The sequence below is a fragment of the Suricata suricatta genome, chromosome 3, assembly GCF_006229205.1.
Source record: "Suricata suricatta isolate VVHF042 chromosome 3, meerkat_22Aug2017_6uvM2_HiC, whole genome shotgun sequence".
In the NCBI taxonomy this organism is placed as follows: Eukaryota; Metazoa; Chordata; class Mammalia; order Carnivora; family Herpestidae; genus Suricata; species Suricata suricatta.
In genome coordinates this window covers 17,295,731-17,306,739 of record NC_043702.1, presented here as the reverse complement: position 1 = coordinate 17,306,739, position 11,009 = coordinate 17,295,731, and the positions used below count along the sequence as shown (strand labels likewise).

At 44.5% G+C, this 11,009-nt stretch overlaps 1 pseudogene; it reads right to left on the bottom strand.

Annotated features, from left to right (window-relative positions):
• Positions 1-8,470: 8,470 nt before the first annotated feature.
• On the bottom strand, positions 8,471-10,948 carry LOC115286932 (annotated as a pseudogene).
• Between the last annotated feature and the right edge of the window lie 61 nt (positions 10,949-11,009).

Here is an 11,009-nt window from a genome sequence, read left to right as displayed (position 1 = left end):
CTTGGCGTGCATTCTCTGGCTCCTCTGATATGGTGGGGAGCAGGTCTGGGCCCCAGGAGCATGGGATTGTAGGCTCTCAGGTCACACAGCCTCACTTGACCTCCAAGGTCTGGAGTTCAAGAGCTGTAATTGGATATATGCATCTGGGGGGGAAACTACAATACTTGGAGAAGACACAAAGTGTCCTGAGCTCTTACCAGCCACTCTGGAGATAGCTGGCCCTCGTGCCTCTCCCCTGCCCTTCTCTACCCTAGCAGATGGACCCCTCGCTCAGGATCAGGTGATTTGTAGACTGGCCAGAGATCGTGGCTTTCAGGGCCCCACTGAGATAGATGTTCAGAGAGGCTTAGATCTTGGGTTTCTCAGGGACGTGGGTGGGAAAGTAAGGGAAAGACGGATGAATTGGCAGAGTCTGAAAGTGGACAAGGGCAGAGACGCAGAAGAATGAAGACCCAAGAATTTCAACTTGCTGAGGGTCCCAGGACTCCTTGGAATCTATCACTGGCTCTTGATGTAGATTCCGTGAGGCCGGGCCATACTGGGATTCAGGTTCTTGAAGCCTTTGTTTCCCTTAATGTGCCCAGTTTATCTTTACATAACCCCCTAACTCAGTCCTTAAAGTTGGAGGCGTGGAAAGGCAGAGCCGACTGCTGGAGAAACGAACCCTTGTGCGCGTCTGTGTATGCAAAAAGTCCTTTTCTCTTTCCATTGCGTCTCCTGTCAGTCCATTCTTGGCTGCCTTGACTGGGCCCTGGTGCCCTGGGCTTCCTTCTTGCTCTGTCCACTCTCCCCTTTCTCCTTCTGTTTTGTTATCCTCTTGCCCTGCCCCAGGTCTTGGCTCGGAGCCAGTAGCTTCCTTTCAGTCTCCCTTTAAAGGAGATGTTCAGGTCTCTTAGACTGGGAAGTTGGAGCACTTTCTGATACCAACCGCACAGCCTCAGGTGTGGATCGTGACTCATCAAAGATCATTCCTGCAAACCCAGCTCCACGGGGTGGGTAACTGCTTGCTCTAGGAAGGGAGTGTGGAGAGGTGAGACTCCCATCCCTTCCTCTGTTGGCTAACACCTTCTCCTCTGAGCTCAGCTGAATGAGCTTCTGTTCCTCATGACACAAGGGAACAGCCCACATCCACTCTCCTTAGCTAACCTCAGGCTCTGTTGATGAGGAATCCCCGGCTCTGGGCTGTTCCTGCTCTGGGGCAGAGGGACCTGCTGTTCACAGTCTCTGGTGTCTCCCAGCACCTTCATCTAGACCCAGCATTGCAGCCAGTCTGTGCTCAGGGCTTCTGGGGTCCCTAGTTAGGTGGTGGACTGGGGAGAGAGCTGGCTGGGCTCAGCCAATGGTGCTAATGGGAGATGTTCCTTAAGTCTCTCTGAGCCCCAAGCTCTCACTGTCTGACTTTTCTTGCCAGGTCCTCCCTGCTTTGAGTGAGGCCTTTCCCTGGGATCTGCAATCCCCTTACAGGCCTGGGACCCTGTATTGTTCAGATATTCCCTGTCTCACGGATGTGGATGACATCTGACAGGTGGGGACTCTACTGAAGGGCACGGGGTTCTCCACTAGGTCAGTTAGTGGGTTGGCATTGATGGTAAAAGGTTTTCGCATACCTGAGACAGAGTGAGAAAAGTCAGTACAACATAGTGTCTTTCACAAAGCTGAAGATATTCTTTTCACATTATGTTTTGAGAGAGAGAGAGAGAGAGAGAGAGAGAGAACATGTAAGAGCAGGGGAGAGGGGCAGAGGGAGAGAGAGAATTCCAAGCAAGTTCCATGCTCAGCATGGAGCCCAGTGTGGGGCTTGATCTTAGGACCCTGGGATCATTATCTGAGTCAAAATCAAGAGTTTGATGCTCAACAGATTGAGCCAACCCAGGCACTCTCAAAGGTGTTCATTTTAAAGGGATATCCTTTGCTTGAAAGTTAGCCTTTCTCTCTCTTTCTCTCTCTCTCTCTCTCTCTCTCTCTCTCTCTCTCTCTCTCGTTCTCTCTCTCTGTGTATGTGTGTGAGAGAGAGAGTAAAAGTATTATTTCTTTTATGATATTTTATGATATAATATCCTTTTATGGTTACTTAACAAATTAAAACTTGGCAATTCTAATTTAGACCCTAAAATTTGTCTTTGTAATTTTCCTAGCTGAAATCTGAGAAATCCCAAAGTCAGAAGTCACATATTGGTCTGGGTCACCCCTTCCAGAATCTCTAAAGCCTTCGATTCTGCTAACTTAGCAAATCAAACTGACGCATCCACCCTCCCTATGAGGGGCTGACAGTAGCTAAGGATATCTTTTTGTCCTCTCTTTTTGCCAAGAGACTAAAAGCTGTAGATTTCAGAGATGCTCCTCCTTGCCGTGCTAATCATTAGAAACACTCGGGAATAATTCAGAGTCTGAACAGAAAACACAACTCAAACTGACTTAAGCCAAACTAAAATTAATGTAATTTAATTTAAAAATCACTGAGTGCGTGGGTGGCTTAGTCCGTTAAGCCAAAGTCGTGACTTTGGCTCAGGTCATGATCTCACGGTTCACGTGTTCGAGCCCCGCATCTGCTCTGTGTTGACAATTCAGAGCCTGGAGGCTGCTTGGGATACTGTGTCCTGCTTTCTCTCCATCCCTCTCCTGCTCATGTTCTATCTCTCTCTCTCTCAAAAATGAATAAATATTTAAAAAAATCACTGGCTCGTGAGACTTTTGTGACCCTGGCTGGCTAAAGTTTGGCTTGATTTGGGGCTCCAAAAATGCCACCAGGATCCAGCTCGAGGCTCAACTTCCTTTGGGTCGACTTTATTCTAGGCACCTGGGCGCCTGCGCAGTTCCAGGTTCCTGTCATCTCATACCTGGTGTCATAAGGAAGTTTCCTTCCAGATGTCCTAGAATGTGTCTTGGTGGCCTGACTGTCCTGATTGGGGTCATGTGCTCCTTGACACACAAAAACGTGGAGTCAATGGGGAGAGTCAGGTACTGTTGCTGCCTCCTCCTTACTATCTCTAAAATCAAGTCCTTTTTCTCTCCCTGCATAGATACTATTCTGTCACTTCTGGGGAAATTCTCGAAGGGCAGTGCAGCCGCCTCTTAACCAGGTCCTAAGCAATCATCCCCTACCTCTCCAGCTGCTTTCCACCTGGATGCCGAAGGATAATTCTTTTGTGATTGTGTCCCTTGGGGGGCTTAAAAAGTTGTGTTCACAAAGTTTAACCCCTCTGTGTGTAAAGCAGCCCTTTATAACCTGTTGGCACTACTTGATCTCAGACCTGCCCTTCCCTTTCTCGCCCTGCATGACCATACACGCCAGAACTCTGCTCATATGAATATCCTTCCTCGAATACATTTCATTCTCAAGCAGCCCATCTTCAGCCAATCTTTTCCTCAGGCAGCGCCTCCTTGGAGATCCAGTTCTCATGTCATCTCTTCTGTGACTTCCCTTGACTCCCAGGTGGCAGAGTGGCTACTTTTCCTGTTTCCTAGGCACTTTGGTCTTTCATGTTGATTTTCAGTAAAAGTTACTCGTTTTTTATTTCACAAAGAACACACAGAGATGTTCTCACGGTCAGGTTGCAAATATGGAAAATAATGCTGAGGCTCCCCTTGGTTGTCCCCTCCATAGAGGTAAGTATCCTGCCAGACACATTTCTATGACTTTACATATAGACATACACCTTGTAGAAATAGCTTTTTCCTCCACATGTGATAACATGCCTTATGTATTGTACTGAAACTCTATGTTCTGAAACTTTATGTTCTAGGGGCTTTTCCTGACTTTATTTCCAGTCCTACCATTACTCTTTTTTTTTTTTGTCTTAGAAATCACACTCCCCCCACCAAATAATCCTCTTTTGTTAATTTTATTAGGTATACAACAAAGGAGTTTATAGAACTTACTATGTGCCAGGCAGCTTACAAATTAGAGCTCATTCAGTTCGATAACCATCCTGTGAGGCATGTGCTGATATCATACCTATTGCACAGATGAGAAAACTGAGGTACAAAGAGATTAATTAATGTATCCAGCGTCGCATCTCTAGTAAGTGGTGGAGCCAGGATTTGGACTTGAGAAGTCTGGCTCTGGAATCTGTGCACCCACCACTATGCTACATTAACGCATGGCCTCTCCTCTCCACTGTCCTTCAAATGTGCCTGCTGAGGAGATGAAATTGTTCATCGATGGGGAAGATGTCCCAGTGCCAGGACACTTGTGAAGATGGTAATTTTCTTCTTGCTTCCTTTCCTTCCTTTCTTTCTTTCTCTCTTCCTTCCTATTTTCTTTTCTTTCTTTCTTTCTTTCTTTCTTTCTTTCTTTCTTTCTTTCTTTCTTTCTTTCTTTCTTTCTTTCTTTCTCTTCCTTTCCCCTTTCCTTTCCTTTCCTTTCTTTTTTCTTTTTTCCTTTCTTCCTTTTCTCTTTCCTTTTCTCCTTCCTCTTTTCCTTCTTCTTTCCCTTCCTCCTCCCCCTCTTCTTCCTCCTTCTTCTCCTTCACAATCACTTTGATCTCCAAAATGCCTTGTCCTTTTTTTTCTTTCCCACCAAAAACATACTTCATTTGGGTTACATACATCATGCAAAACGGCTGACCTCACATATGGCTGTCTAACTGCTCATTGTGACACAATCTTTCTTGAGACCATTATGCATTTTTAAGTTTCAATGATTACAGGAATTCAATAAAAAGAATTCCGGAAAATGACTCAACGAAGCAGTGTGCTGTGCACTTTCACGATGCGAAAGTATTGTTTGTCTACAGGCAGGAAACAAGCTGATGAAACCCCTCAGCTACAAACACGTGCTGCCTCTTATGAAGGAGGAAATATGACTCTGATACGGAGTTGCAGGCTCAAAGGATGGAGCCGGGAGCCACAGATTATTCCCAGGCCTTAAAACGTAATGAATGCAGTCTGCCTGGCTAGATTTCTACATTGCTTGGGACTGGTACTGCCATTTTCTGCTTTTTGAATGGAAACATCTGTTACTATTACTCTGGGACTGTCTTATCATTATATTTGGGAGCAGAGAACTTGTTTTGTCCGGTCACAGGTGCACAGATGGAGAGCAGTTATGTCCCAGGAATCCCACCCAAATCTTCACCCATACTTTAGATCATTTAAATAATGAAATTTGGGGCTTTCAAGATGGTGAGATTCAGAGAAAACTTTGGGCTTTGAGTCTGTGCTGTGATGGGTTGACACTTTTGAGCATCTTTGGATGGGGTGATTTTATTTCGGAGGGATGCGAATTTCAGGGGCAAAGGTAGATTGCGGCAGGCCCTCCAAAAATGTTCATGTCCTAATCCCCAAATCTGTGAATAGGTTACCTTATGTGATAAAAAGGACTTTACTGATGTGATTAAGTCAAACATTTTGAGATGGGGAGATCATTCTGGGTCATCTAGGTAGACTAAATGGAATCACAAGGATCTGTGTAAGTCGGAGGCAGGAGAATTAAAATTGTAAGGCCAGAACTAGAGATTGCAGTGACATGGCCACGAGCCAAGGGATGCCAGCAGCCTCTACAAACTGGAAAAGGCAAAGAACAGGCTCTACCCTGGAGCCCCCAGAAGGAAACTGTGAAGTGTTAATTAACATGGCAAAGGCCACTTTGCAAGTGTGATTGAGGTTTTTACTGACTTTAAGATGGGGAGATTGGGTCACCTGGGTGGCTCAGTCGGCTAAGCCTCCGACTTCAGCTCAGGTCAGATCTCAAGTTCATGGGTTCGAGCCCTGCATCAGGCTCTGTGCTGACAGCTCAGAGCCTGGAGCCTGCTTCCGGTTCTGTGTCTCCTTCTCTCTCTGCCCCTCCCCCTCTCATGCTCTGTCTCTCTCTGTATCAAAAATAAACAAAAACATTAAAAAAATAAAAAAAAAAAGATGGGGAGATTGATCTTGGATTATCCAGTGGGCCAATCTAATCACAGGAGTCCATAAACACAAGGCTCCCTGGCTGTTGTGGAGAGATGGGATTGTGGAAGAAGGATCAGAAAGGTGCAAAAAAGGGGGCTGCAACCCAAGACATACAGGCAAGGCTCTAGAAGCTGGAAAGGTAAGGAAATGATTCTCCTGGAGAGCCTCCCTCCAGAAACACAGCCCTGCAAACCTATGGTGGACTTCTAACCTATGGAATCATGAGATCAGAAAATCTGTGTTATTTTAAGCCACTAAATTTGTAGAAATTGGTCATGGCAGTGATAGGAAACTAATCAGGAGTAGTGACCAAAGATGAAATGGTATCTGGGAAGAAAAGAAAACTTTTCTATCATTCTCGATGTAGCCTGCCTCATTTGGAAAATGCTGGCTTCAGCAGAAATGCACTTACGCTGTCATTCCTTAGATCCTGTGTGTCTGACAGAAAATACATTCCTGAGTTTCTATACTGGTTTCATCCTGGAGTAGAATATATTTTGAGTTGAGCAGTTAGAACAGTTTTTAGTATATATAGTGGGTCCCCAGAAGGTTATGTTGAATGAATGTGATCAGGACAGTCTCTGGGAGGGACTATAATGACTCCATTTTAAAGTGCTCTTGGGGTACCTGGATGCCTCAGTTAGTGGAGCATGTTGACTCTTGATCTCAGGGTTATGAGTTCAAGTCCCATATTGGGTGTAGAGATTACTTAAAAATAAAACCTTGGGGTGTCTGGGTGGCTCAGTCAGTTAAGTGTCTGACTCTTGATTTCGCCTCAGGTCATGCATGATCTTGTGGTTCATGAGGTGAAGACCCACGTTGGGCTCTGCGCTGATGGCAAGGAGCTTATTTGGGATTCTCAATCTCTTTCTCTCTCTCTCTCTCTCTGTCTGTCTGTCTCTCTCTCTCTGCCCCTCCCTTGCTTGTGCTCTCTTTTTCAAAAATAAATAAACATTAAAAATAACACAATATTTTTAATGTTTATTTATTTTTAAGAAAGAGAGACAGAGACAGAGTGTGAGCTGGGGAGGGGCAGAGAGGGAGACACAGAATCCAAAGCAGGCTCCATGCTCTGAGCTGTCAGCACAGGCCCAATGCGGGGCTCTAACCCAGGAACTGTGAGATCATGACCTGAGCTGAAGTCGGCCACTTAACCGACTGAGCCACCCAGGTACCCCAGCGTTTATTTATTTTTGAGAGAGAGACAGAGTGTGATCAGGGGACGGGCAGAGAGAGAGAGGGAGACACAGAGAGGTCAGCACAGAGCCCGATGTAGGGCTCAAACCCACGAACCGTGAGATTATGACCTGAGCTGAAGTCCTATGCTTAACTGACTGAGCCAGCCAGGTACCCTAAAAAACACTAAATAATAAATAAATAAAAAGTAAAACCTTAAAAAAAATAAAAATTTACCGTATCTTTTCAAGGACTGCTGACCTTTATGCCCTTTTGTTTCTGGTTTATGATGGTCATAGCTCTACAAAATATAATACCAAACTGTGTTTTTTGATACTAGTAACGTAGTGAAATTGATAAGTAAAAAGGAAGCATAAAATCTTGGGGCAACTGGGTGGCTCAGTCAGTTAAGCATCTGACTTTGGCTCAGGTCGTGATCTCACAAGTTGTGAGTTCAAGCCCTGTGTCTGGCTCTGTGCTGACAGCTCAGAGCTTGGAGCTGCTTCAGATTCTGTGTCTCCCTCTCTCTCTCTGTCCCTCTCCAGCTTGCTCTCTGTCTCTCTCTCAAAAAATAAATTAAAAAAAAATTTTTAAAGGAGACATAAAATCTAAATAGGAGAAATAATTATTATCTGATCAAATTATTTCTAAATAAGAATAAAGATACTTTTTTGGTATATACCCCAGAAAAACTTTCAACTTAGTTTCATAAAAAAACTTCTTAATAGCTGTTGGTCAATGCAGCAATAAGAAACTGTAGTGCAAATTCTACCAAATGCACTTATCAAAAAGGGAGTTTGTTCATTTTTCTGCAAATAAATGTTGTTACATTAACAGTAGGCATGTAACAAATTGGGCTTTCTGGATGTTTAAAACCCATGACATCACCATGGGGCGTCTGGCTGGTTCAGGCAGTGGAATATGCTACTCAATATCAGGGGTCTTGAGTTTGAGCCCCCAGCTGGGTGTAGAGTTAACTTACAAAACAAAAGCGCTAATCCCATAAGCCAGCCCTGCAACTAAAAACTCAAAATATATTAATCTCAAGATCCATCTCTAGTCCAATATTATCTATACTGGATAATATTGGGCTGGAAGACCGAGTAAGAATGAAACCAAAATGTATTTATCAAAGCACTAAAGGGGCACCTGGGTGGCTCAATCCCTTAAGCATCCGACTCTTGAATTTGGTTCAGGTCACGATCTCATGATTTGAGGCCCGTGTCTGTCTCTGTGTAGACAGTGTGAAGCTTGCTTGGGATTCTCTCTCCTCTCTCTCTCTGCCCCTACCCCATTCATGCTCTCCCTCTCCCTCTCTCTCAAAATAAATAAATTTTAAAAACAAATAAAAATCATGTTTTAAGGCTGAAAGCATTTTCCTTATTAATATGGCACATAATCTTTCCTAGCCTTTAATCAGCTGTCTGTTTGGAAATGAAGTCACAAGAATAAAGTGGAGAGTTGCAAATTCAGGATGAGACTGTCCAATAAAGTCCCCAAGATCCAGGAACCTGTGTGCATATTGCATCTTTGTATCAAAGGACTGTCATCTGCTAGCCCAGACTGAATTTTTTTGAAGTCATCTCTAGGGGGGCCCTGGGTGGGTTAAGCGTCCAACTCTTGATCTTGGCTCAGGTCATGGTCTTACGGTTTGTGAGACAGAGCCCTGCATGGGTCTGACAGCTTGGAGTCTGCTTGGGATTCTCTCCCTCTTTCTCTTTTTCTCTTTCTCTCTCTGCCTCTCCCCCACTCTCTCTTCCTGTCTCTCTCAAAATAAATAAACTTTAAAACATAGTTCATAAAAAAATAAAAAGAATTTGTATGCTCAATGTGGGGCTCAAACTCGCGATCCTGAGATCAAGAGTCACATTGTCTACTGACTGAGCCAGCATGGCGCCCCTGGGTTTGAATTGCTTTTGTTGGCCCTGAATCATCAATAAGAACATTAAGTATTGACTTCTCCCCCTCTTCTGGGGCGGAAGGTGTACTGACCATTTGAGGTGTAAGGCTTTCAAGGTTTGCCATTCTCCACTAAAAGCCTTGAGCCTTATTCTAGGCTTTAGAATTCTTGATGGTTTTCTGTGCCCAAATTCACCTGGTCACCATGAACTGGTCGCTGAAATTCCAGGGAAGTCTCTTTTGAAATCTTCTGCCAGTAGTAATGTCACTTTAAAGGATTTCTAGTGTGAGTTGCTGAGTTTCAAGCACACGTGCGGCATCGCCCTTAACAGATTCCAGAAACTGAACATTTGTCGGGTCATTGTATAGTTTCAACTCACCAGCATCTAAGCGGAAACTGTTATTGAAACTGTTTTAAGCAAAATCTGAACATCTTGTGGCTGATTTGCTCTATCGCTATATTCAGGCTGCTTTCAAAAGGAATGCCCCAACCTGTACACTCTACATGCAGATGACTTTTGTTTGTCATCACTCAAAGCTCTTGGGGCTTCTTTCAGAGGGATATCCAGTGTTCCCTCACCTCTTTGAAAAGTTCATTCACGAGTTTTCCAGTTGTAAGTGGAATTAGAGGTGACCTTCTGTGCTCATCTTTGTTTGCATAGCACCTTACAGAGAAGTGATGTGATCAGCACCTTAACCAAGAGAACATATCTTCAATAGCAGGAAAACCTTTGATGTAGTATTCATGTAACTTTAGACCTCTCAGGTTTGGAAGATTTGCATTTCACGTCATTTTAATCTAATTCTGCCCAGGCCAATCTCTTTTTGTCTTTCTTTTTCAATTTTTTTTTAACATTTATTTATTTTTGAGAGACAGAGACAGAGCACAAGTGGGAGAAGGGCAGAGAGAGAGAGGGAGACACTGAATCCAAAGCAGGCTCCAGGCTCTGAGCTATCAGCACAGAGCCTGATGCAGGGCTTAAATCCACAAACTGCAAGATCATGACCTGAGTCGAGGTCAGACGCTTAACTGACTGAGCCATCCAAGCGCCGCTTCCTTCCTTCCTTCCTTCCTTCCTCCCTCCCTCCCTTCCTTCCCTTTGTAACTCAGAGCAGTCAGCACAGCCCTGCTGTCAGAAGCCATGAGATCATGAGCTGAGCTGAGTCAGCCGCTTAACTGACGGAGTCATTCAGGCGCCCTGAGGCCAATTTGTTTCTTGATATAACATCATTTAGGTTGTTTTCAGGTTTCTTTATTTTATTTTTTATTTTTACTTATTTATTTTTTATTTTAGAGAGAGAGCATGAGAAGGGGGGAGGGGCAGAGGGAGACAGACTCTCAAGCAGGCTCCAGGCTTCACCCAGACCGTGATGTGGGGCTCAATTCCATGACCCTGGAGTAATGAATGACCTGAGCCGAGTCAAGAGTTGGATACCCAACTGACTGAGCCACCCAGGTGCCCCGTTTTCAGGTTTTTTTGGTAAGGTCTTCACATTCTTATTAAATTCTGCAAATCTTTGGGTACCTTGCTGGCACTGTCAGTAGAGCATATGACTCTTGATCTCAAGCCTATGAGTTAAAGGGGCACCTGGGTGGCTCAGTCAGTTAAGCGACTGACTTTGGCTCAGATCATGATCTCACAGTTCCTGGGTTCAAGCCCCGCATCAGGCTCTGTGCTGACAGCTAGCTTAGAGCCCGGAGCCGGCTTCAGATTCTTTGTCTCTTTCTCTCTCTGACTCTCCCCTGTTCATGCTCTGTCTCTCAAAAATAAATAAATGTAAAAAAAAAAAAAAAAAAGATTGTGAGTGCAAGCCCTACATTGGGTATGGAGCCTACTTTAAAAAAAAACTGCAAATCCTGTGTGCTTGGGGGCCTTGGCCCTGTAGACCTCCTTTCCAACCTACCCTGTGGGCTAGACACTGCCCTTGCCCTCTCCATCCAGCTGCCCCTGCTCTTGTCCTTTATTTCTTTTTCTTCCTCCATCCCTCCTATATGTGTGTGCAGGCCTATTTTGTCCTACATTTTAGTTTGAATAAATTTACTA